This window comes from Pleurodeles waltl, chromosome 5 (assembly GCF_031143425.1).
Source record: "Pleurodeles waltl isolate 20211129_DDA chromosome 5, aPleWal1.hap1.20221129, whole genome shotgun sequence".
NCBI lineage: Eukaryota > Metazoa > Chordata > Amphibia > Caudata > Salamandridae > Pleurodeles > Pleurodeles waltl.
This window is the reverse complement of record NC_090444.1, coordinates 684,061,309-684,089,094: the sequence shown is the minus strand read 5'-3', so window position 1 is coordinate 684,089,094 and position 27,786 is coordinate 684,061,309. Positions and strand designations below refer to the sequence as shown.

General features: G+C 42.8%; 1 protein-coding gene across 2 annotated transcripts in view; it reads right to left on the bottom strand.

Moving 5' to 3' along the window:
- The window catches only part of SYTL3 (synaptotagmin like 3), a 459,450-nt gene extending 431,900 nt beyond the window's left edge, over positions 1-27,550 (bottom strand). For both annotated transcript variants that reach the window (XM_069234590.1, XM_069234589.1), the window contains exon 1: positions 27,458-27,550. The gene's annotated coding sequence lies outside the window, so the exon portion shown is untranslated. The remainder of the gene's footprint in view (positions 1-27,457) is intronic.
- Between the last annotated feature and the right edge of the window lie 236 nt (positions 27,551-27,786).

The following is a 27,786-nucleotide window of genomic DNA, read 5'->3' as shown; positions in this document are numbered from 1 at the left end:
ATATGAGAGGGAAAGAGGAAGCACTGTAATGACCAGGCTGTAAGGTAGGCCCTCCAGCACCTACGGAGCAGTGGGGTTCAATCACTTCAAAGGGGCCAATCCTGCAGTAGGGTGACCACCCATTCGTAATTTTCACGGACTACCCCTAATTTCGCCCTGCTGTCCGTTGTCCCTGATGAAAGGCTTAACGGACAGCTTTTGGTCGTAAGTTTAGCTTTTCACCTAAAGGACAAAATGTAATTAGGACAGATCAGTTTTCCCAGCTGGATTGAAGGGCAGGGAGTCTCATGTGCTCTGAGGGAGGGAGGGGCAGACAGATAAGAAAAGGTCTTCTTGCCAGGTTGTCTCCTTCCCTAAAGAAATGCAAATGTGTCCAATTGGTAAATCTACAAATGCAAAGGGGCTTGACATGCATTGACTTTAATCAAAGGAGTCACTTGAAACTTTCTGATGACAAAGACATTTCCTTTTGGATAAGTACTGTAAAGGTGTTCCAAGGTGAGCTGTGGAGTGTGTGGTTTTAATGGACTATTATTAAAAAAAATTGTACTAGGTATAAACTGTATATTATTCAAATCTGTATTTTAGAAGGACTTTTTTTATATAACTGAAATGTATTTGCACATTTTGTAGCATTCTATATTTTGATGTGTGTAATGCATGTTTAAAATAAGGACTTACACATTCACGGTTCTTTCAGGGACCTCGGAACCTCACAGTACTAACAAACATTGGCAAAGCCAATAGGTCTCATCTACGAAAGAGTTATTGACTAATGTGTTTTAGCCATGTTCATCATGACTAACAGTTAGTGGCATAGTGAAGTAGGGTGGCATAGGAGCACAGTGGTGCAGAGTAGAGTGCAGTGGGGTACAGTGTAGTTCTTTAGAGTGCATTGGCGTAGAGTGCAGTGGCATGGAGTGGCATGGGGCAGAGTAGAGAGGCAGTGGAGTAGGGTGGCATACAATGGAGTGGCAGAGAGTGCAGTAGTGTAGAGTGGTGCAGTGGTATTGAGTGGAGAGTAGGCTTGCATGGCATAGAGTGCAGTGGCGTAGCGTGGTGCAGAGCAGAGTAGTATAGAGTGGTGCAGTGCAGTACAGAGCAGACTATACTGCTGTACAGTGCAGTGGTGCAGAGTGGAGTGATGCAGAGTAGAGTGGCATAGAGTGCAGTTGAATAGAGTGTATTGGTGCAGAATGAGATAGTACAGAGTAGAGTGGTGTAGACTATAGTGGCAGCCAGTACAGTGTTGCAGAGTAGAGTGTCAGAGTGCAGTGGCGTATAGTGCCCCATCTCATGCAGGGGGGGGGCGAGCAGAAAGCCAGCTGAATAATAGCGTTCTAAGTCCAAAAGGCCTAATCCAACCCAAGTCACTGGTAGCTTTAGAGTGGAAAGAGCTACCCGACGGTGCCCCAGCGACCATATCAGATGTGTGGCATGTCTGAAGAAGGTTTGCAAAATAATATTATCATCGGGGTAGCACACCATCTTCACTAGTGCCATGTGGCCCACTACAGAAAGCAGAAGAGAAGACCAAAAAGCAAACTGAGCTTGGAGGGACCGTGATGCTCTGCCGAGATTTGCATTCTGCAAATCAGTGGGAGAATGGTAGATATTTATCACTAGGTATCGAAAGGTAACTGGTTCCAAGTTCAATCTATGGTCTAATTGTATATAAAGGGGAAACAGTGCCATATGTTAAAGAAATCCTAATTACATTTTTTTTTAAATACATTTTGTTTGGGCAATTTATATCCCAAATATTTTGAAGATTCTATGTGTACTTGACACTTAGGGATGCCCCAGATCACTAGTTTGGCTTTTGCTCAATTTCAAAACCATTTTAAGACATGGACATAGTGGGCAATTGCCTTGCACAACCTTGCAAGAGGTCTGACCTCTGCCCACCCTTCACAAGCACAAACAGCGGACCAATGCACCAGAAGAGTGTGCCAAGGTGGGTGGGTGCTGCTTATTCAACCACTTGACAGTGCCTCTTCTGTTTCTCTCCTGTCTGCAGAGACAACTCCCCAGGTCCCCAATACCTTCTGATAGTTGTGGTGGACCCATTTTGTCTGATTTCAGGAACTTTCCCACCTTGTACTTCTCTTCCTTATTTAACCGGTTCTTAGCAACAACCTCCCATTTGATCTAGATTTCATTCTCCTCTTTTATTATCCTTGATTGGTAGCCCGGGCTTCCAGTTCTGAGATAAATGTAGAGTCCCAGACATACACACTCTAGTGCTGTGAGACTACAGACAAGTTGTGGGTACCTCACATCTTGACATTAGGTGTGAGACTGTCACCCACACCATCTGCCGTGCCTCATTAATTTTGTTTTAATTTGTTTAAACCAGCATAATGTTAATTACCTTAATGTTTCCCAAACTGTTTTCCAGGGGTTTTAAAATGTTCAGAAACATAATCAAAATGTTGTTATTACATTATATTTAAAAAAGATTGGGTAGATTTAGGAAGGGGTGATGGCCTTGACACAGTGCTGAAGGGCATTAATTCATCACTGAACAAGGACATAATGTGACACCTGAATGTAGCATACCAGGAAGCAATCACAAAAAGACCACAGTGAATAAATAGTGCTATGTTAAAAGAGTAAACAAATGCACTGATAACATAGTGAGGCATGGCCTCTCTTGGGTGTGTCTGTAAAACTGACGTTTGTTCTTGAATTTTTGTCCTGAATTTTGACCATTTGTCCTGAATTAAAAGGCTCCCTTGAGCCAGTGAGTTGACGAGCTTTGGAAATGCACCTGTGTGCCTGTGAGTAGTACTTCACCAGAAAGTATTTTGGCAGCATTTCCAACAACCCTGGATGAATTTTCTTTGTTCTCTACTCTCTACTGATGAAGGACTAAACCCAGAAACACATGTCTAGAGATATACAGCAATGGCTGCACCAACTTTGGTGAAAAACTATAGATAATTTTCAAGTAAGCCCTAAGTGTGAACTGCATTTACCAGGATGCAAAGGGGCAAACTGTGCTGGGATGTGAGGCAGTGTGCTCCCAACCCCACTTCCTGTCCTGAATTTTTGTCCTGAATTTTGACCCTTAGTCCTGAATTTTTTATAGTCCTGTCCAGAATTTGCCTCAAAGCCAGGTGGTACCCTATCCTGCAAGGGGGGGGGGGGGGCATTCCACACCATGTCCAGTGAATAAGTGTGATGTATGGAGATTCAGGGGCCAGTCTTCACATTCTGCATGGAGGCCATCATTTTAGATTACGCCACTGTATTTCTTACAGGAGGAGCTGGAGTAATAAGTATCAAAACTTCGTTTGTTATGTATGGCTCTCTTAGAGTGCCTCTGTCATTTACACCAGCTCCTCTATCATTTAAAACTCACTGCTATCACAGCTGCAGGAGGGAGAAGTAGGGAAGGCGGTGGGTGCTAGTAAGGATGGCAGAAAGGAATACCACATTAAACGGGAATGGGCCTTACTATGTACATGTGTAATGTGCTGCTCCCTCATCTGTGCACATAAATTTCAGATCCCAATTCGATGAATAAAGTAATTTTGAATTAATCCCACATATGGTATAAAAAATATCTGTAAATCGGTCAGCTCTATCACTGGTGCAATTTACAGGAGTGACAAGGGGCCTGATGTGCAAATGTGCAATACATGTCAGTTATATATGAATTTCAGCTACAAGACAGGATAAGGCTCAGAACTGCCTACCTCAAAGCGTAGCTGTCATTTGTGCAGTGCATCTGGGGCTCAAGGGTAGAGGGTACCTCAATATGGCTTATCTTTTGATTTTTTTACAACACAGCAAGGTGCTACGGGTTTTTCCTTGACTAGGCAGACTGGAAGAAAAGTTGGGCGAGTGTTTCTGTGAATGATGACTGGAGGTTAAAGGAGTTAAAAAACATTGACACATAGAGATCACATTTTACTATGAAAAAGAGCGCAAGAAGGAGCGGAGTGCAAGTGGGTGGCCTGGTGAGAGCGCATAGCCCAGTGGATACCAAGAAACAGTCAAAATCAACACAATCTAAAGTCATCATTAAACGTTTTAACCATGCTGATAAAACTGATGATGGGCACAACTAGGCGTCTCCTTATGTCAAGGATACACTGTGGAAGGATGTGGTCTGTTGGATTCTTCACTTGTTTCTCAGAATCACATTTTACCCGAACAAAGCTGCCAAGATTTCAGATTGCTTATGTGTAACATTTCCATGGTTTCAGTCTGCCAATGAATGATTGTCTATTTTTAGATGACTCAAGTGACACTTTCTCACAAGTAAACCAACGACTAGTATTTGAGTGCCTATCTGTGAGTTTTCAGTTACTGGATCCAGACACATCACAAACAAATGAATGTATCTCTAAAGCAAGCCAGTCCTATTCATGTTGCCAATGCTTATTAGAAGATCAATGAGTAATGACAATGATTTTGTTGGGAATAAATTGAATTGAAAATGTTTCAATTTTGAAAATATTAGACTGTAAATAGAACAATTCTGGGTCTGTGGCAGGGGCAGCGATCTTCAGAGTGTCTCAGTCACTCCTCTTACATTCCCACTATTTTCTTCTGTAGTTTCTCACTTTATTAGCAACTTACACCATTTTCTCCTTACATTTTTTCTGAAATCCTCCTTCTGCAAATTTTCATCACCTCTCTTATCATTGCCTTTCCACCTATACTCCCGTGTTGTACCCTCGCCATACTCTCTGCACTCTCCCTATCAAATATACATTCACCCACACTATCCATACCTATAATACAGCATGTTCTTTCATTAGTTTGGTGATGTTAGTATTTTCACAATTGAGTGCCTCTGTCACAGTCCCTCAGATGAAAAGGTAATTACAACTGTCACATCTGTGACGGTTGGCCTGGGCACTCTACAGAGGTTTGAATGAGCATATAGTCAAAATCTTTCACCCACGGCACCAGAGCTCTTAATTGTGTTTCAGCATAAAAACCCAGCTGCAACCTGAACTCAGCCAGACGCCTCTAGGCGACTCAGGAAACAGGATGCACTATACAAGAGTTACATATTGTGATGAATGACTGAGTCACATATTGCATAAAAATAAACTCACAGAAATACAACATCTGAGAAAAGGATATGCTCTTAGTTAATATGCAGTGGCGGCCGCCGCATAACGCAAGGGGAGGGGCGGAGGGGGGGCAGAGACAAAGTAAAAAGAAAATAAAAAATAAAAGAACTTAGCTTGCCTCCGTTCCTGCCGCCTCCTGCCGCCTCGCACTCCTCTTCGTCTGGTATCCCAGCATTCACTGCTGGGACACCAGCTTAGGCTCCCCAGCAATCCTGGTGCTGCTTTCATGCAAAACCTTGCATGAAAGCAGCACCAGGACTGGCCTGAGTGGCAGTGACTGTAGCTCAGACACAACCCTGGGGTCTATGCAGTTTCTCCAGGTCAGCTGTGTATTTAGCTGGGCTGGAGAAACCTAAGTGTGCATGTGTGTATGGCCGGCCACACACCATGCGCACTTAGGTGCACTCTCCCCTCCTGCCCCCCACCTCTGTGGTCCAGCATCGCTAATCCCTGCTCTGCTGGTTGTGCCAGAAGCAGACAAATAAAAGTTCTATCGTTTTATTTGTCTGCTTCTGGCACAGCCAGTGGGGCGATGTTCCTTCGCCATAGTGAAGGAGCCACCCATTGTAATATGAGGTAAAACGCGGAATGTAAACAGGCACTGCATCACTGATAAGAATTACCTTTAGGGAAGGAGATGAGGGCCCAATATATTCCCCTCCATTACTTTCTTACAAAGAGCGCAGCAGAATTCCCAGACATTGTAAATAAGCAGCCCAAACTCAAACTAAGGATCAAATTTAGAGTTTGACGTATGGGATACACCGCCACAGACATGACGGATATCCTGTGCAGCATATTACAAATGCATTATATCCTATGGCACTTGCAGCATGGCTCACATATTCTCCGTCATGTTTGTGATGGAGTATCCCTGCTGCCAAACTCTAGATCAGGCCCTAAGTCTGAGAGCTGTAGCCATAGCAACTGCCTCTCTATGACCTGGCCCCAGCAGCGCACTCTTGACTTACTGCTTTTAGCAAAGCAATATGCTGTAACAGCATAGATCTGATACAGTACCTCTTGGTGGAGTGCTTCACTCGACGTGCAATATAGTATTTTAGTGCAGTGATGCAGGCAACACTAAAATATGTTAGACTAACCCCTGAAGTGTGACACTTAGCAGAGCTGCCTGCATGAGAAGACAAGAGTTAACACAACTGCTGTTGTGTAGAAAAACAATTTCACAGAATATTTGCTTACAAGAAAGACTATGCAGTTTAACTGTTGTAGTTTTTAGGAAGTGGTTTCTTCTCTATTTTCCTCCATTTCTGTTTTTAGTAATTGTAAATGTGTGTGCTTTGTTGCAAGAGAAGATGTGTGGTTTTGTTCTTGCTGCCTCTCTTTCATGGCTGATGTCTTATAGTATACTAGGACATCAACTGTATGGAAGATTCCAAGAGTTGCACTAGTATCTTTAGATGTAGTAAAGGAGGACCAGGAAATGGTCTCACCTACCCTGCCTCTTGTGTGGATCATCTTTTCTCTAACAATATCATTTCAATTCTGCTATTATTTTGGTTGTTTTAATTGAATTGTTATTTAACTATATAGAACATTTGCCTAGGAGTTTACTGGCAAGGGTTTTAAAGAAATACACATTTGATAGGGTGTAAAACAACTATTCCACTTTCTCTGTAAAACGTTTTCAATATGGAGCAACAATTTCACTCTACAATTATTTTACTATTATTCTTCGAGGTTCGAGGTTCCCTTTTAGGTCATTCATGTACTTATTTGACTGTTCATCATGGCATTTTGGAGGCCTCTTTTACATACTCTGACACATCTTTAGAAATTGGCCCCAAACCATCTAAAATGAGAATAGAACTGGACTTTTTTCAGGGAATATTTATGTACAGTTAGCCGATATTGAAAGGGTTGTGCCCTTCTTTGACGTTTTGCTAATCGAAAATTGGACACTTTAAGACCAGATCACAAAGGCATGTAAGAGTACATAAAAGAGTACTTCTCTAGTACTACCTCCAATACACAAAAGGGGTTTTGTTAATCAGCCCCATAGTCTTTTTGTCTCCACCACCCCTACACTCGGAGACCGCCCTCTTTCAGGTAGGTTTTCTGTAAGGCAACATTCTGCCTTACTCAAATCAAGAGGAGGCCCTTCTCAGAGCCACACTAAATTACCAATTTTTGTTTTTCAGATCATATCTAGTTGGTGTGTCAATGCATTTCTGTTTAGTGGATAGGGCCCTCTGTCCCACAATTAAGTAAATATGTAAGATTCATTTCACACATATGGTACATTCAGTTTTTATTATTTTCGTAATTATTTTGTCTTCACTGATCAATAACTGGCAAATTTTAGTGGTTGTTTGATTTTTAAATGCATAACGTTACTTAAACTTCTTTATTTTTTTATTTTTGGATGGCTATTTTTTAATGTATGTTAATATCTTATTACCATACCTAACCAATAATTTCACTTTAACTTGTGGATTTTTTGTGAATTTCTTGTTTTTTTAATCATATTCTAAATGTAGTATGAGTAACACCTTGTTCAGGGTGGGCTTGATTAGTACTTGGACGGGAGATCGCTAGAGAGTACCAGGTTCTGTAGACGTTTTGTTGCTTGCCACAGACTTATCATCCTCCCTCCCTAATTCAAATGTTTCTTTATTGTTGTTATTATCATCATCATCATCATCATCAGTATTCATAATATATTTTTTGATGGTCAAACGTTGCATAATAGACCTGGGTTTGTAACTCTCTAACAGACTCTTTGTTTCAAACACAAAGCAGCAGGGGTGGCAGGCAGTTCTTGTTGTGGTGCATTGCTGATCTGTTAATTTTGGTGCCTAAAAGAGTGCTGGCTGAGCCTCTGTGGATGCGCAAATGAAACAAGGGTTTAAATAGGGTTCAAGGAAAGGGCTGTCCCTGGCTTTGACTGTCCATAACAAGTGTGTGAGAGATGTGTGTGAGACGGTAGGAATTAGGGCATTTGGTAAAGGGTCATGACAAGAGTTGGTGGATGGAGCAGGCTGTGAGTCGGTACATATGTCAGCATAAGAGGACAGAAATGGCAGTCTTTCATGACTGTGGCCATACTACAACCATCAATTCAGCCAATCTCATTCGATCTCCAAAGCTAAGCAGGGTATTCCTAATTAGTACCTGGATGGAAAGGTGCCTCGGAATCTATAATTTATGTTTTTTATTTTCATTATTATTATTATTATTATTACACTTACGGTCAAACATTTAAGAACAGACCTATAATTTTCAGCCTTGCGATATCAGGTTTGGTACCGTGGGATGGGTTGATCACTCAATACCGTGTAACCCCTAATAAATAAATACATATATATACATACACAGATATGTATATGCATTTGTCGCCCTAAGTGGGAAGGGTATGCCCAGACGTGGGTCCCGTGCTTCCCATGCCACTGGATTCAAGCTAGCCTGGCTGATGAGGGGTGAAACCCCGAAACTGGTCCCAGGATGCTTGTTTCCAGTCCAGGGAAGACCTGGCTTGGCAGTTCGGGCTGGACTGTTCCCATGGGGAACAGGGTCAAGACTGGTTTGCATATGGCTGGGTCCAAACTGGAATGGCATGGGCAGCAAAAAAACGATGGATTTAGGCCCAGATCTCTGTACTGGGAGTGAATGTTTGGCATTGTTCAGCATTCCGTCAATCACTTGTTGTTTTTGCATTTGTCGCCCTAAGTGGGAAGGGTATGCCCAGACGTGGGTCCCGTGCTTCCCATGCCACTGGATTCAAGCTAGCGTGGCTGATGAGGGGTGAAACCCTGAAACCGGTCCCAGGATGCTTGTTTCCAGTCCAGGGAAGACCTGGCCTGGCAGTTCGGGCTGGACTGTTCCCATGGGGAAGAGAGTCAAGACTGATTTGCATATGGCTGGGTCCAAACTGGAATGGCATGGGCAGCAAAAAAACGATGGATTTAGGCCCAGATCTCTGTACTGGGGGTGAATGTTTGACATTGTTCAGCATTCCGTCCATCACTTGTTGTTTTTGCATTTGTCACCCTAAGTGGGAAGGGTATGCCCAGACGTGGGTCCCGTGCTTCCCATGCCACTGGATTCAAGCTAGCTTGGCTGATGAGGGGTGAAACTCCGAAACCGCTCCCAGGATGCTTGTTTCCAGTCCAGGGAAGACCTGGCCTGGCAGTTCGGGCTGGACTGTTCCCATGGGGAACAGGGTCAAGACTGATTTGCATATGGCTGGGTCCAAACTGGAATGGCATGGGCAGCAAAAAAACGATGGATTTAGGCCCAGATCTCTGTACTGGGGGTGAATGTTTGACATTGTTCAGCATTCCGTCCATCACTTGTTGTTTTTGCATATGTACTGTATATATATATATATATATATATATATATATATATATTACCTAGTGGCAGGCGCCACTACGTAGTTATAGTTAGGACCATGTTTCCATAGAAAACGTTTTAACTTTGGCATCGTTCGACGAATCTTCACAAAGTTTTCCCAAAAAAAGTGACCCGGTGATTTAGTGATTCTTGTTTTCTTGTTCTCCATTGAAAGCTTTGAGGTGATCTGTCAAGCGGGGGCTGAGTAAAAAGAGGGGTGGGGGTCAAAAAGGTTGTGTTTTCCATGTTAATTCCCATAGGACCTTTAGACACAACTACAGCCCGAACCTCTGGATGGAATTACACCAAATTTGGCAGAAAGCTAGGTTGCAGTACGCATATTGTTCATTTGCTTGTGTGGTGCAAATCCATTCAGTAGTTTTTGAGAAATTAAAGGGAAAATAATTTTAGATATCTCTTGCTGAGGCACCTTTGTGATTATTTAGCAAATATTTAGTGAAATATTTGCAAATTTTTGTGAATGTGCATGCAAAAAGAAACACTGTAGTTGGCTGATCTGAGCCTAACTAGAAAGTTGCAGACACCTTTTTTTTCACTGTACACGGTCCCAAGGGGTGACAATTCTAATTGAAAGAGGCATAAGGGGTCACGGTTAAGGTACGCTGACCCCTGGGGTGTGATAAAGGTGTTTTTCAGGGACAAATTATGGGTTTAAAATAATTTTGCGTCATCATGCACGATATTTGGGAAAATTCAGGAATTTTTGCAAATCATTCACAAAATATTCGCAAATATGAAAAAATTTGAAAGAAAAACCACAGACTCATTCATACATTAATTAATTCACTCATACATGCACTCAGAGACTTGTGCGCCCACTCACACACCCACACAGACACTCATCCACCCACTCAGACCCACTCATACACTCACACACCCACTTTCAGACCCACTCAGACACTCATGCACCCACTCACTGACAGAGAAAGGCCCTGTGGCCAACTTTCACAGCACACAGCCAAAGACCGTGAAGGGCGCGGCACTGGGTGGTTATAAAGGCTTGGCTGCACGGCCTGGCTACAGGCCGGACCTTGCAATCAACCCCCACCATGCACGGCCATCGGTCACACACTAAGGTAACTATAACTTGCGCCCTTGCCATGCACAGTTTTCTTATGAATAATTTTATTGCAAATGTTGCAGTGATAATATAAAAGATGCCATACAAGATCTCATCAATGATATAATATGTGAGGTAATTAGCTGTGCTTGGTGAAGGCACAAGTTATAGTTACCTTAGGGTGTGAGTTATAGTTTCTTGAAAGAACTCTAATTATAACTGCTGAATTCAGAAACTAACTGTAACGCCCCTCCCTGTAACCTTTGGTTTATTCAGTGTATATATATATATATATGAATTTTACTTTGACATAAAGGAGGGGCCCCCTACTGCCCTGATGGTCAATGGTCAGAGTGTTCCTTCCATGTCCACTTATGAAGCTTTTGATTTTCTTTCAGTATTCATGGACCAGGTTCCCGAGTTGTGTAATGACTACCACAACATATTATCCATGTTGTGTCCAGCCAATCAAAACCTGCCAATCCACTTTGAATAGGCCAGTAAGAGAATATCTGGGCACCAACAATCCAGGGAATCTCTTAAGTCTCTCCTGACTTCATGCCCACCTTTTTAAACCCTTTAAAAAAATGAATGGATTTACACCAAATCTCAACAGATATACTTTTGGAGTGAAGTTCTAACTTTTCAACAGATTTGGTGTAACTCCGTTCAGCTGTTCATTTTTTCTCTATGGGAAATTAAAATTGGAAACTGCAATTTTGGGACCCACCTCCTTTTCCTTGGCTACTACTTGAAAGAGCCAAAGTGGATTAATTTATTTTGAAAAGTTTTATGTGGATTTGTCAATCGGTGGCAAAGTTACTAAAGAAACAATGTATGCCTCCTTTCCTATGAGGAGTCTGACCTAACTATAACTAGCACAGAGAGAGAGAGAGAAAGACAAAGAGAGAGAGAGAGAGAGAGAGTGTGTGTGTGTGTGTGTTTGTGTGTTTGTATGTGTGTGTGTCGCTGTCAAGGGAGTTGAGGGAATCATACATACACAGAAGCTTCCTTCATTTGGGAGTTGCATGAGGGTGTGTATCATCTCTGTTTGGTTACTTAGTACGCAATGAGGGCTGTAGTGATGAAATTGTGCATGTGTCCGGGTGATATAACTATGTAGCTTGGACAATGCACATGCGTGGATCTTCAGTTGCTGGAAGTGTGGGGTGAATGGTTCACATGATTAGTTGGGCTTTCCATTCAGGTATGTGTGCATGTGTTTTGCTGGACCGTGATAGCTGTACTCCTAGGCAAACATTCCACAATACAGAGATCCTTGGAGCCTTCTTCAGCTTCCTCTCATTCTCCTCTTTACCCATCATCATCGCCATAAGAAAGAGGACAAAAATGAATCACCTTCTGAAGCCAATATTTAAAGAATTAGGAAAGACAGCTTGGACGCCCTTTCTTGCTATAAAGGAACTAAGGATCCTTCAGAACCTTGAAGTCCCAAAGGTACTGATTCTGCTGACGACTAGAGTGATGCTAATAAAGACGCAGAGGCTTTAGATAAACTAGGCAAATATAGTGGGAAGGAAGATCTTAGTGCTATTCTCTTGAAAAACCCATGCAACACGAGATTGCTTGGGATTAACCCAGAATGTACACAGTGTGCCCTCCTTATTCGTCATCTCATTAAGAATGGGATGATAACCTGACTGCTATAGCAGGAAAGCTGGCGAGATTTAAATATCTCCAGTTGAGCTCAAGGTGGGTGACTCAAGGATGAAAGGACAACGATAGTGAAGAGTACCATGATATATTAATGAAAAAAGTTAGATTGCATGAAGAGGTTGTTTACTGGTATAGGGAGTTCATCAAGGTGGAGGAGAAATATCTGGCTAATCCACACCAAGTTTGGAAGATTGACTTGCCAGAACTGGTAAATGAAGAAATATGGCAAGTATCTTTGAATCTACTTTATGTAACAGTTATAGCCGTCCCCTGAAAAAGATTAAACTCTTCATTATCCTTAATATATACTGGAGACCCAAGAGACTGGCAAAGTTCACACCGAATCATCCAAGATGTAAGAAATGCAATCAGCTAAGGCGAATGACCGGCACATGTTTTTGGAATGTCTAAGCCTATAGACATACTGGGCAGTTGTAGTAGGACATTATGTGGGGTTTTAAAACAAGAGATCAAGGTAAGCCATGTATTAATGTCTATGGGAGTGGCTCAATCAGTACTGGTACATCTGACGTAGCCCTGCTAACCAGACATGAGATATGTAAAAAATAGGCCACTATAGTTCCGCCGCTAGCCACAGATTGGATCAAAACTGCTACCTATGCATGGCAGCTCAACATAGCATGTGACCCCAGAATATTTTCTAAGATTTGGAAAGACTTTGTAGACTGGCAATACGTCCATTGATTACACCTGAATGAGGTACTGCAGAACAGCACATTTGAGGCTGTTTCTGTGCATAACAATGGGAAGCTACCCTTCCTAGGTTTGGCTGGTGTATTTATTCAAAAATCCAAAGTTCTAGTTCTACGGATGGTGACATGGGGACAAAAAATTATCTAATTAAGATGGGGCTGCTAAGAAAATGGCAAGATCTGGAGAGGATCAATATTCGACCCTTTATGGCACATTGGTATCCCGTGTTGGACCCTTTCTTTCCTGATTCATTGCCAGTGATTATGTATTTAATTATTTGCTCAGCAGATCTTTGGTGGCAGTCAATGCAGTACTTAAGGACCCAAAGGACAGAAAAGTAGATTGAGCCCTGCGCAGAGTGTATTCAGGTGCTTCCCTGACCTTGACAAAAGTGATAGATATGGCTTATACTGCCTACTACTTGCTAAAGGGTTTTAGGGAATTGTTCATAGGGTGGACGAAGGCATGTAATGCTCTGCTCTACTAGAGGGCAAGGAGAGACAAGTGGAGCTCCTATCACATGTAACCTTCGATCTAGCAGCTGCCCTAATGGGGGTTCATTAATTGAGACTCATGGGAATCTATTGCTTAGAGACTGGCATACAGCTGCATCTCAAAAAGCTACTTCTCATTGCATGAGTTGTGTAGGTAATCACCATTTTGTAACTGACTTAGAGGGCTGAACCATCCATGAAACAGCAGCCTTTCCGAAGAATCCATGGGTCATGGCAGAGGAAGGGGAATTTAAGATTTAAAACAACAGCAGCTTGAATCAGTACTAGTGACAATGGCAAGCATGGACACCAGGGCCAGTTAGCGGAAGGATCGTATGGTTTTTGCCAATATGGAAAGCATTTATTTCAGACTGGTAAGAATGTATGACGGAAGAAGGCATTATGAAGAGAGCACATGCAGAGACACCAGACAGATGGTCTCAGCGCTGCAAGGGAGGAAGTAGATGGTGGCAAAAAAGAGTGTGTAATTGGGCTCAGTTATAGGTAGCAATAGCACAGGATCACCTCGACACGATATGCTTATGTGTGGTTCAGAAACAGGGGTTCCTCAGTCTGTTATCAAACAAGGGCGACTAATGGGCCAATCAAATCTCTTTTAGGATAGTGTTCCATATTCCGGGTGCAAATCCTGAGAATAACTAGCTAGGGTAGCTATTTTACCACAACTGGCTGGACAAAGCAGAGTGACTTGAAACAGCAAAGCTTTCTGCAGTTGCCTGGAGATTGAAGGCTCTTACACTAGGACAAATGTTGACTTACTCTGGAGAACTCCTTCCAGAATTGTTAAACATGAATGTCATCATGACAGCCCTTTGGCATCACAGCGGCCAAGCAGTGTATTCAATCATCTTTCCAGTCCCCAAGGCCTCAGGAAGTGGGTTGGATTTTGCTTAGAAATAGACCTCAGGAATATGGAAAAGAGAGTTGCTCACCAACCATCCTATATCGAAAATCGACATTGGGTTGTTATCTTTGGTGGACTTTATGATAATCCTGAAGCTCGTGATGCCTATCTGTACATTCAAATAACTCTGAGATCCATATTGCACCTCTGATTGCTGCTCAAGATCTGCATTTTCAGTTCAAAGTACTACCCTTCTGTCTCAGTTCAGCTCAAGCCTTCATGAAAGTGTAGTCTACAACTGCAGCCTCACTAAATCCTCAGGGATTAACAAACATTCTCGTGGACAACTGGATAACCCTGGGCTCGTCAATGGAAGAAGCAGATCAAGTCCAACAACAGCTAACAATAAGCTCCTCCATCTAGAGAAATCAAACCTTGTGTCAACCTGGGACACAACTTTCACTGGAGCCTATCCAGGACGGACCTGGATTTGGTCTGTCTTCCTTTGGATAAAGCACAGAAACTTCTATCTCTTCTGTAAGACTTCTAATCCAGCATCTTGGTCTCAGTAAGGGCTTGGTTAATAATAAAAGGCCCTATGTGGCATGAGCTTTCACTGTGGCCTGGGCACATCTTCACATACATCCACTCCTGACAAACAGTTTAACCCTGTAGAATCCTGTTTCTCAACATTCAATATTCCTCTCTCTGTAATGTCAACTCTTCGTTCGCATTTGGCAGGGTGGCTACATCTTCTAAACAAGTTGAAGAGAGTTTTACTTCAACCCCTACTTCCGGTAGTTGTAATAATGGATGCCAGTGCCCTGGGAGGGAGAGACACATTGGAATCTAATGTTTTTCAAGAGTGTTTGTCCCTTCTAGAGAGCTAAAGATCATTTAACTGGAAGGACCAGTCAGAAATCTTCAGTGCTCCCAAGATGTTTGTGGGTTTTATCAAAAGGAGGTCAGTGTTAGTACACTTTGACAACATAGTGTCAGCAATGCCTATTAATCACCAAGGAGTGAGATCTCCATCTCAAGGTCTCCTGAGGTTCCAATTGGCCTGTTGGGTTGAGCAGCATCTATGATCTCTAAAGGCTGTTCACATGTAGGGGGTCGAACAATGTATGAGCAGCTGAGCTTGGCAGAGTTATTCCATTGTCTCAAAAACTGCCCATTTGCCCAAGAATTCAAGCTGATCTCCAAGATGTTTTGGACTCCAAACTTGAACTTGTTTGTTTCCAAGAAGAATGCTGTAAATTGTGAAAATGTTTGGTAACCAAGGTGTTGTCTCCTGGGTGACAAGACAAACCAGTGACAGGACCTCTGTCGCTATAAGCTCAGAGTGTGATGATGAGTAGACAGCTGCATTTAATTAAATTAAGTGCCCTCAGATTTGGTGGCCTTTTAAAAACCTTGTTGGGGGTCTGGGTTTAGAACCCGTCTTGGAGTTTATGGAAGCTCAAACTCCATGAATAACAAAACTGATCAAAAGTTCCGTTTACTCAATGCCCATCATCTGCACGATCATCAAACTGTAACCGTAGCTGCACTCTTTTTTGAGGCTATGGACTTATTTTTCTTCATCAGACTTTGGGAGAAAGAACGAGGACGTGAAAGAGAGGAAAACTCTGACACGTGGAGAAAGCAAAGATGAAAAAAGAACCAGCTAGAATTGACTGCATTCTCTTGGCAATGATGCAAAATACCTTCAGGCCCTAATAAAATGCCTGGTAAGGTACTGTGGCAAACACTATCTCAATATCAACCTTGTAAAGTCTAAGGTAATGATTTGGGTTATACGAGCTGAAACTGCAATACCTAAACTAACAATAATGGGAAAACAGTCACTTGACACATTAATAACGTTCCAATACCTGGCTGTGTCCAACTCACTAATGTTGAAGAACCATCTTGATGAAACAAAGGCCAGGCCCGGAGTGCCGGAAAGGCCATCTCACAATTTGCCAAACAAGTGCACCTACCAACCCTTGAAACTCTAAGACAAGCTAGGGTAGGAGGAGTGATACACGACTGAGCTGAAATACGAGTTACAGACATAGACATTTTTCAATGTACTAAGCCCATCCTGAAAGTTTTAGAATTGTTAAATGGGTTTAATATTTTGGCATTAATGCCTTTATTTTCAAGAAAAGATCTTATAGAAATGTAGAGTACTAGACAGCTTCTAATTAAAAAGTAAAATGTTCATAAATAAAATCCATTTACAAACGACTGAGATAAATTACAATTTCATAATAGTTAGAAGCAATTCAGCCTGGCCACTGCCAGAAAAAGAAAAGTGCACTGTGTTCCCCTACTGTGAAAACGTTCATCCTAATAAAATACGTAATCTCATTTAAAGCTAACAAACCCGTCTCATGCAAAAGACAGTTTTAAATAGACAGAAAGTTAATGTAGTCTTGCTTTTGGTTAAAACCGGACGTTAAGCCATAGACTGTAACATCAAGTCGACATTAAACATTGAAGACAAAGAAAACTCCACATAGGCTGCTTTTACAAAAGTAACTTTTTCTGTACCACTTTATTCAATTTTGCTTGAGCTAACGCAATATAAAAACTTTTCAGCAGAAGTAAAATGCGTTGTGCCTCTATTTTTGATAAAACTCTATAACTTTTAAAATGTTGGGCGAAGAACTCTTTAAAATACAAACAATCAAGTAGTACACGATGTACATTATATTGCACTCCCAGCTCGCATGATAGAAACCTTGTTGTGACAAACTCTATTTAAAAGAGTTGGGGGTATTCTCCAGATGGGGCCTATGCCTATGCGAATCTGCAAAATGTGGTTTCTCGTTCTCGTATTTGGAAGTTTAATAAGGAAATAAATGTTCCTTCATCTTCCAAATTTTCATTCAAATGGTTAGCAGATTTTTTAGTCAGCAGATAACCCTGATGAAACGATAAGCTGAGCAGTCTTGCTGATTGGCTAAGCATGGCGTTTGCCTCCCCCATCTTCATTTGCTTGTCAAGATTAAAAGCATGTCAACGTTAAATGCATGAGCTGGCAATTAGGAGCAAACTTAACACTTTGGCAAATGTGGTCTGAATAGAACTGAGAGTCCCTTGCAATTAAAACAGAAAATGTATAATTACCCCCATATTTTATTTTACCAAGGAATGTAAAATTTTCAGGACACGGGTTTTAGCTAGTAAGTCTTACGAGATCAAGTGTAGTTCGAGGCGTAAAAAGTGTATCCTTGCATTCTGAGGAAAAACAAAAAGGCTTATTTTGCTACATGCCGACAGGGGTGTAATTCATGGGGACAAGATCGTCAGCATTCATGAGACATCAAGGGGCAGATTTAAGAGCCCCTAGTGCCTCCTTGCGCCACATTAGTGTCATTTGTTTTTAAGCTAATGTGGCCGAACGCGGCCATAATCGCCACGCCAAATGTACAAAGTACCACAATGCATGCAGGGGGCAAGAAATGGCGCAAAGCAATCTAAGAGATTTCTTTACGTCATTTTATTCAACATTTTTAACGCCTGTCAGAGCACGTGTTAAAAGTGTGAAAAGAAGGCGCAGTATTGTTTTCAATGAGCCTCAATGGGCTTTGCAGGATTAGCGTCACTTTTTTTTACGCTAATCCTGCAAAGTTCAGACCTAGCATCAACAATTTTGATGCTAGTTCTCCTAACTACCACTATAACGAATGCATGGTGGCATAAGGGGGCGCTAACAGGCGTAAGAAACGTGGCGCTGCACTGAGTGCCACACAACTTTTCTTAAATCAGGCCAGAAGTATTATAGCTTACAGTTTTAGGGGAGAATGGCATAGTACAAGGTTGGCAGGCAGATCAGAAGTAAACAAACTAAAAAGTAGAGGGCTGGAACACATCCCTGTTGAAGCCCATTTTTGATGGGGATTTTGGCAAGCAGGATTCCATTTCCATTTAGGTGCACTTGCATCCAATTTTGCAAATAGAGCTTTTGGATCATATGCAGAAATTCAAAAAAGACTTAAAAATCCTGTAATTTGTTTCATAGTTTTGCATGGTCGACAAGATCGAATGTGGCTCAAAAGTCGACAAAGCAACAGCAAAATTTGCCAGCTGTTCTTAAAGACTGACTCGCCGTTGTCCAAAGGGCCAGACTGTGGTCGGCTGTGGAATAGTTTTCCCTAAAGCCTCCCTGATCTCTCAGAATAATACCTTCTCCAATAGCCAATTTTCACAATGTAATAAGAGGGTTATACCATAGATCTTTGCAGTCATGTTTAACAAAGAAATAGGATGATAGTTGGAGGGTTCAGAACTGTTGCATTTCACGTGAACTCTTTTTGGATTAGTCCATCGCCACAAGTCAGGCATGAGAGAAGTTCTTGTTATCCATTTAATCTTGTCACTCATTTATGGGTTTAGGAAACCATAAGGAATTGTGTTAGGAGCGTCCCTTCCAAATATCAAATCCTTATTGTACGTATTATTGTTTTGCACCCAAAATCTAGTTGCAAAACATATTTTACCACCACTTCAAAGAAGGTGGTAGCCCATTCGTAAACAAGGAGGGGTCCGTAATGGATCCCTTCCCCTTTGAGAATGTGGACAAAAACATTTTTAAGAGCATGCAGCTCCATGGGAAACCTCTTGAACATAGGAAATGTTTGTAAAAGTTTTAATTGTGTTTTTAAAGCATTTTAAAAAAAGGTTGCTTAATTTAAAAGCAATCTCAGACATGGTGGTCCGCTGACCCCAGCAGGCCACCATAACTGGGCTGGCAGCTCATTATGGTAGATCTCACTCTGCAGTCCAAATCATTCATTTTTATGAGGTAGGTCGAATTGTGACGCACTACATTTCAGTATTTTGTGGACTGACCTATTAGTTCATAGGCCAGTTCACAAAAAGCAAATGCATTTGGTAAAAATTGGTGTACAAATTGCGACCAATTTGACTAAATTCAGTTTTAGTACATGAGGAACTGCTGTGTACAATGTTTTAATTTTCCTTTATGAAATACCTAAGGACTGAAATGTAAAAAAAAACACTGGAACCTTCCAGAGTAATATAATGAGAACGGAAGTTTAACGTGTCAGAAGAAAGAGGCATGTAGTGGAATTAAAATGTAAGCAGCTTTAGTTATTCATCAACCATGGTATTCAGCAGTGCTAGCAGTGGTGTTGTACTCCTGCAATGATGTATTTATTTTGTTTTACATATTAAGCACTGAGTCTGCACCTGTAGAGGTCATGCTGACCCCGCCTTTGAAGAAGCTACCTTTGGAGCCCAGTATTTTAGTTGAACACTGTCTAACCAGCACACAATTCCTTCCTCTACCTCCCATAACACTAAATCTGCAATTGGCCTACCCAACAGGCTATTGGAAAGCCTCCCTATGAAAAATCTTCATCACTGTTTCAGCTCATAACTCTCTCTTCAAAATGCATCAAAACAAGTGTTTACACCTTAAACACAGCCCTACGTCATGTTTCCAATCAAGCCATAACCCATCCATCAAAAACATCAACCCAAAACTCTCTGAGCTTTAGCACACACAAGATATGAATTCTAACAAGAAGGAACTACACAAACTGACTATAATATCCATACCACAAATCCCATGTCCCGAAAGACTTGCAGTATAAATCCACAAACAATTCATCACTAAAGGAAAATCTCGCTTTTATTTGTAAACAATTTTGCACGTTACCAAACAAGATCATTTTTTATAAATCTCTAAAGCAGAGCATCATTCTTCACTTCCAACATTTATTATTTATTGCTCAGTCCACAAATCCACAAATTCTCGAAAATCAACTTACACTTTATTGATATAATCATAACGCTGAGGTAGGATTTTGAGTTGATGAACAACCGTTCCAAAAATGCTGCTGCAACTCCACCAACACTCCTTCTAGCACATTATCACCCCACTCACCATAGGAGTGGGGTGAATTCTCCAGGGTCCACCAAAACATCTATGTCACCATCTATAAAGAAAATATATTGCAATCCTCAACTTTGATTTAAATCCCCAAGAAGTATTTTGCCATCAACCACTAATCATTAATTCCTTCTTCTCAGTCGGAGCATCACTTGCCTCACTAAAACCAGTTAAATGAACTCCTCCGCCAATCTCATATTGAGCAAATACATTTCCTATGCCTCTGTTTGGAAGATGATATTCTAAATGTCACCTGCAAAGGGAACTTCTGCTTATTTGCACTGCTAGACCTGCAAGGAGCATTTTATACTGTAGCACACTTGGCTCTCCTAGGGACCCTGTCTACACACTAAACCTCAGGATGGTACTTCCAGGACTTACTTGATTCGACTCATTATTACAAATGGAGACCACACGTTTTCTCCCAGTAACATGCAGGACTTTATAGTGTCCCATCTCTGCACTACACTTACTTCATCTCTACCCCCTAATATGGCCAAATAAGAGATCATGATCCACCAATGCACCACAACACAAGGCTTTCCTTTAAAGTCTTTAAATGGCGTCCATTATCTTACGTCCTGCTTCAAACTCATCAAATCATGTATGTCAGACTTTCTGAAATCACATCCAAGGCAGGCAGCATTTGTTTTTCTTGATGGCAAACGTCACTGAAATAAATGACAATCATGGCTCTCTGGGATTACCCTTCTGGAATTAATTGCCTCTCTCAAGCAGTGTGCAGAGTCCATTGGCTTTTAGGATGACTGAACTTTCCCTTATAGACTAATTAGCTTACAAAGCAAAACAGACAGTTCCTGGATGAACATTCTCTAAAACTGCATTCCCCCAAAAACTTTAGCTCAACTCTACAAGCCATTATGCTCTTCTTCATTGACAGCAGGAATACCCTAATTAACCAAATTCCACCTCTCAATGGAGTCTTCTATGACACTGTCTGCCCTAGCTCTGGCCTTGGGAAATCTTATCATGTCACCCTGATCACAAGAGAGCTCCACTGGCTTCCCATCACGTCTTGCATTAAGTGAAAGGCTTGGTCTACCTCACTAAGAAGCTTGTGGTCTCAGGGGCCAAAGAGCAACCCATGGCTAATCAACCTCCCCCAGCATCTGAGTATGTCCCCCTCCATCCTACAATTTAGGGAAAAGACCATTTTCCTCCAATACCTGCTCACAGATCGACCATTTGTGCTTCTTGGAGGTACAATTCAGTAGGCTCGTTCTTAAATATTGATGAATTATCAATACAATATAATTTCTCTTTCCCATATCAACAACATTGAACAAGCAATATTCTCATTCTCATGTAAATCAATCAAATGTATCCATATAATGTATCAAATTTATATATTTCCATTTCCCTGTATCCTTCAGATCCTATGTTTAGTTTTGCACTATGTAAGTACCGTATATACAATAAACATAAGAGAAGAGCAATGAAGTAGCTGTGGTGAAACGGCTGGTACAACATTTATTTCTCCTCACTTTACTTTTTGGAGCTGGTCATCTGTGATCCACCTGCCACAAGCAGGTAAGTTCCTAAACTCAGGCACAACACATTAACTTTCATCTAATGCATCAAAACAATGATATGAAACCTACTTTAAAAAAAATGCAAGATTTTCAAATTTGGATAGGTTCCTCTCACCTTTACTATGTCAGAAAAAATGTTGATAATTGCATATCTTGCAAACTACAAAATAACTAAGTTTTAGGAAACCAACCCAGGATTCGCCTGACCTGGAGTAAATCCAGGCTATACCCTAGGGGTTGGGGACATATCAGCTGCTCTAAGGGACAGATGCCTATTCAGCCATGGTACCCATTCCACCCGCTGATTGCTGTCCACCACATCAGTGGCCTACTCACACTCTCTCCTCTGACACATCCTAGTTCGAACCCATGTAAAGAAGCACCATTTTATAAATATCAGACTACTCTGGAATGACACAGCAAGCACTGCTAATAATACAAATGTTCCTTTCTCCCTACACCATGTACTGATCAATGGTCAAATGTGATAAAATCCAGATAGGCTTTATTATCACTCTTACTTCTTTGGTTCTGATTTGTTAAGATATGTGATTCTTCACTTTCTTTTCTTCGGTTTGTCCCTCCCCTTGAGCATGGACCCATGACTTGTCCTTTCACCGTTCTGTTTTCAGGCACTACGTTTTCCTTTTTGCTTAAGCCCTTTATGAGAGTATATGTGTTTTCCTGCTGTCTCCCTCATGTAGGTATCCCTCTCTGAGTGAGCACTTATGTTGTGCTTTTGCTGCTTGTGTGCTTCCTCTGCCCTCCTCCTCGATGCCCTCATGAGCTAATCCCACACCACATGTTGCAGTATCACCTCTGTGCTTCTCTCCTCACAGTGATGTTCCACTCTGTCCCATCCTTTAGCTCCCCACATGGGTCATCTTTCTCTCTCTCTCTCTCTGGTTCCTCCTGCCCTCCATCTCCCTTACCACTGCCCTTCATGTTGCTTCTCCCCACCAGTGCCCCTGTCTTGCTTCGCATACCGTGTGCATGTTGCTTTCTATTTTGCTCGACGCCCCCTTGGTGTTGCAGCTCCCATTGTTGCTTCTCTCTCCCCTGTGTTCCTTCTACCCACCCACATTACTGTTTTTCTTTTTTGTTTACAGATCCAACTCGGATCAACAACAAAATTTTAAAAAAAAATGCTCATGTCATTTTGTAGGCTTAGGTCGCGTGCCTTTCCATTTTTTTAATCCAGGCTGCACAACAGTGGGGATGCTGAGGACCATGGCTATAACCACTGGCAAAGCAAATAGGTCCTAAAGGCGAGACCTATTGGCTTCGCCAAGGCTTGTCTTTTATTACATACCCTGCCCCCTAACACTTTACAACTCCCCATATCTCAGCACTGGCAAAAGAATTAATTAATAACACTAATGGTGTATAGTGGTATCTCAGTCAATGTGATAATCTTTTCATTCTTTTGTATTTTGTATTTTGTGCGGTGGACAATAGGCTGTTTACGATTAGGCATTTATGACACTATTTATCATTGGATGTGATTCTTTAAAGCAGCTCATGTACCACTGTTTGTGAAACTTTATTAAGATTTTTTAATTTAAAACATAATGCAGACCTGCCAACCTGTAATACGATTTTGTCGAGTGAGGAGGGGGTGGGGCCTTTAAGGGGAGGAGGCCTTGTACCAAAGAGCTACCTAAGAGACACTCTGCCCTCCATCAAGCTCACCACCCACTCCCCAACCCCCAAAAAAGAACTGGTTGCTGAAGCTGTCGTCAATGTCCTGGGATTTTTTCACATCCCTTAATGGACATCAGCTGCTTACAGCTGCAAAAGGCGAGCTTGAAATCCACTATATGCAGAGGTTTCCAGCTTGCCTTGCCCGCCACTGTGTGATTTCGTCTCCTCGCTGGGTGACCAAGTGAAGGGAGCCGAAATCACGCGACACGTTGGTTCCATGTGAGTTGGTAGGTCTGAATAATGCACATGAGCACACCTGGTTACGTAAGAATAATTCTGAATGTGGCCTATTGTGAGCAGGTAGGCATGGGAGCAGGTAAGCACTGGAGGGCTCTCGATGCAGCACTGTCTGAACACAGCATGATGCATAAACTAAGGGTAAGAGGATCGCCTTAAACTGGAGGTCCCTATTTATTGCCTCTGCTACCAGTCCATGTTGAGCATGGGACAGGGCAGGACTGAGTTTAAAAAGAGGAAATTGGTGAGACATAGGAAAAATTTTTTTTTACCTATTGTTGGCTATGTGCAATAAGTATGCCTACCAATGCTAGTTACTTTACTTACTAAGTGGAAAAGTGAAAACTGGCATGGCAATGGTGCTTTATATTCTAAACATAAATGTGCCACACTCACAGTGATACTTTTTTACATGTGTCAGTGAGACTGAAAGCAACAAAGTGGTAACTTTTCCACTCTGTGACTTGTTACATTAATTTTGACTTAAGAACCAGGTCAGGCTTAATTAAATGAGTTGTTCGATATCTTGACTTGGTAGTGGGTCCTTTACCAGTCACGGTTCATGGTGCTCACTGGGGGTGGGGTGGGTGCGGGGGGGGGGTAAATTTAGTTAAAACATTTAAAAAAATTAAAAAAAATCTTACCTGATCCTCTGCCGCTCCTCTTTCTCCCATCACTGCAGGCACAGACTCCCAGCCTGCTCTGCGGCCAATCCTGACGCTTCTCAGAGCAGCATCAAGATTGGCTGGGAGGGCCCAGCCAGGGCGCTCCCAGGCTGACTGGGAGCCTGCGCCTGCTCTCTCCAGCCCGGCAACGTAGTGTTGGGCTGGAGAGAGCCTACTGCACATGTGTTCTTTGGCCGGCCCAAGATGGTCGGCCAAACATACATGCGCACCAAGGGGAGTACATAGTTTATTATCATTTTGTTTGTTAAAGTATTTGCAGCGGCTTCTGCTGGAGGGAGGGGTTTAGGGGGGCCAATGCTCCTCCACCCAAACGGAGGAGCCGCCACTGTCCTTTACTCTGTGGATTGCTGGGTGGTATGTAGTCTCGCTCCTTTGTTTCCACTTTGCAATTTTAATAGCCATATGCAAACAAATCATTCTCGCTGGATGGCAGCTCATGGTTCCTAGGTTATAAATGTGGCTGCTTCTAGGGTGCATGTGCCCAGAGCAGTGTGAAAAAGGAAGTTTAAGGGTGGGGGTATTAATTAGGTTTTTATATTAGCGAGGGGCCAGTTTTTGGCCTTCAAAGCTGTGTCCTGGGTGATGTTTCTGTGAGGATATTTTCTCATTAAAGCAGCTTTTCACGAGTGTCTGCAGTATTTGTGCAATGTCTCTCATTAATTTGTAACACAAAAGCCTAGGGTCTGCATCATATATAGGGGCCACGGTTTCCAATGGCGTATTGTAAAATGATGGGGAGCCCCCTGCAGAATATGATGAGGGGCCCTAAGCCTCCTATACCTCACAGATATTCATTAACCTTGGACTGAATTGGGACCCTTTGAAGGGTTGGGGGCTTCCTGGAGGGTCAGAATCCATTATGGTGCACTGTTAGTATTTGCACCATGATGTGTCCTTAAATGGGTCACATTGGAACAGACTGCCCTATTGCAGTTAATGTTATGAACTTGCGGCTGCCCTCAGGGTAACACATCAATGAAAGGTAGAAACCCAGCCTGCTGCAAGCAGCCAGTCCCCCTTTCACTGTGCAGGCAGAAACCGGGCCTGCTTTTGAAAGGGCGGTGTTGCGATTCCATGGGACTCTCTTCCCTCCTTTCAAAGATAGTTCTGATGCAGGCACTGACTAAACACCACATCTCTGTGGTGCACAGTCAGTGAGCCATTCTACTGCTCCCGGGGCTTTTGCCTTGGCGCACTCCTCTTTAACATGGTGCAGACCTAGAGGCAAAGGGTGCCCTCATTGTTTGGGGCAAAGTTCTTAATCAATTGAGGGAACCTCCCTTGAGGTTGCACCCTTGCAAGTGTAGCACTGGTGCGATCTGTATTACAGAAGGAGCACACTAGCATTTGGGCCCCTTCTGTAATATCAAAGAGCTCCACAGTGGAGAAAACGGTCATACATGGCCCATTGCGCCCCCAGGGCACTCAGGCCAAGGCTAGGTACGGGCAGTGTGGGCAGCTGCCCAGGGCCCCGCACCCACCCCATCAATATGGGGCCTCATGTCAGCGCCTTACAATCAGGTTTGTCTCTTTGCTGGGAAAGGGGAGGGGGCGCTATAGTGTAGTGCTGTGAGGCCCATGCAGAGGGCTCCATCCCCTGGCCCAGGTAGGGGAGATACACTGTGAAGTTACATGAAGCAATCTTGTCCTCTGAAAAGCAGTGTGGGAAGTACACTGCCACTCCTTTAACACTTTCAAAGGCTATGCAACTCATTTAGCACTCTAAGGGCTATGAAAGAGGTGCAGGGCCGGACTGGCAGTAGGGGGCATCCGTTTCCCAAGGAGGCTGGAAGGATGGGGCCCGCTTTGTCACTGGCGGAGGGGGAAGGGTGCGTATAACTTCCTAGGTAGTCACATATGGTATGCAAATGAGAAGGGGCCTTGCATGTTTCCTTTCTGCCCAGGGCCCCAGAAATCCTAGAACCGGCCCTCGGGGCACTTTGTGTAATATGGCTCCAGCTCTGGAAACATTGCATCCTGCTAGCATAGAGCGAGATGGCGGACCTGAGGGCAGTTACAACACGGGAGAAGGCAGTTAAAAAAACGGGTAGGCACTTAACAGTATTTCACAAATTTAGTTATTTTGCAATATAGCATTGGTAGGATCTCCCCGCACTTCGCAGCACTACACACGGTAAAGACTTCCTCAACAGATGCGCTTCGTTGATCCGAGGCTTGGTTAGTCACATAAACGGCGTAGCGTAAAAAAACAAGACTTTAGCCGGAAAATATAAAACTAATATCGGGAAATGCCTGAGGCAAACACGCATAAGTTGTATTGACGCAGAATTCCAACATCAGTAGAAATGTAGAACTGCACGAGCCAGGATTAATCAAACATTTTCAGAGTTTAACTTTTCTTAATGAATTTTATTAATTTGTATAGCCCAACATTCTCCCCAGTTTCCGCCACAGGAAGCAGACACGTGTACTATTCTGTCAGCCGACCACAGGCCATACACAGAAATCATAAATTTCGCCTTTTAAAGGCATGCTGCGTCAGAGTCCTATTAGAGGTTTCAAATGAATGTCCTTCCAGCACACTTTTTAACATGTGTCCTAAAGTGTGGCAGCCCTGTGAACAGCAGCGGGGCACAGCTCCGTTGATATCAACTTATGTGGTATGCGCATGTGTGACGTCCCCTAGTGCTTAATGTCAGGCAGCTAAATACAAACTCAGCCTAGTCTTGATTACATCTTCTTCCATAATCCTAACCTTCCTGCCTCTTTATCTCGCTCTTGCGTTTTCTTGTTCGTACATGCTTTCTCCCTATCAGTGCTTTCCTGTCTTTCTGTTCCCCCCTTACCCCTCAATTTGCAGTCGTTCTCTCTCTTGCTCTGGGTCACAGTCAGATGATGAAAAGTACGTCCTGGTCCCCAAAATTCTGCGCCGACGGCACCACCTGCAACTTGTGGCGCGATTTAAGGACCGCCCCAGTGCTTATGTGCCCTCCCTATGCGGGGCCAGCCTGGTGGCAGTTAGGCACCATCGCTATATTACGCAGAGTGGTGGGAGAGGAGGCATCATTTTGCCTCACCCCACCGACTGAAACTAATTTTAGAGGGAAATAATCGAGCCGTACCTCTTTGGTGTTCATGGGGCCGGAGGAGTTCAGGCCTGAGCAGAACGGCGTGCAGGTTAGAGTCAAGCAAGCAGCTTGCGTTTGGTGTTTTTTTGAACTGTGGAAATTCATACGTCAGCTCCTTTCCTTCCTGCATCCTCGCTGCGACCCCAAAGGATCTCGTAGTTGGGCGTTTAAAAGCCACAGCTTGTTCTGAGCGACCGCAGTCACACAGATGCACACGTGCAAAAACACGAGACGGCGAAGGGTCTCTCTCCGCGTACTTGTACACGTACTTGGGATTTAAAGGAGACAGTTGGAGGGATTAAGCCAATTGAATTTACAGGGAA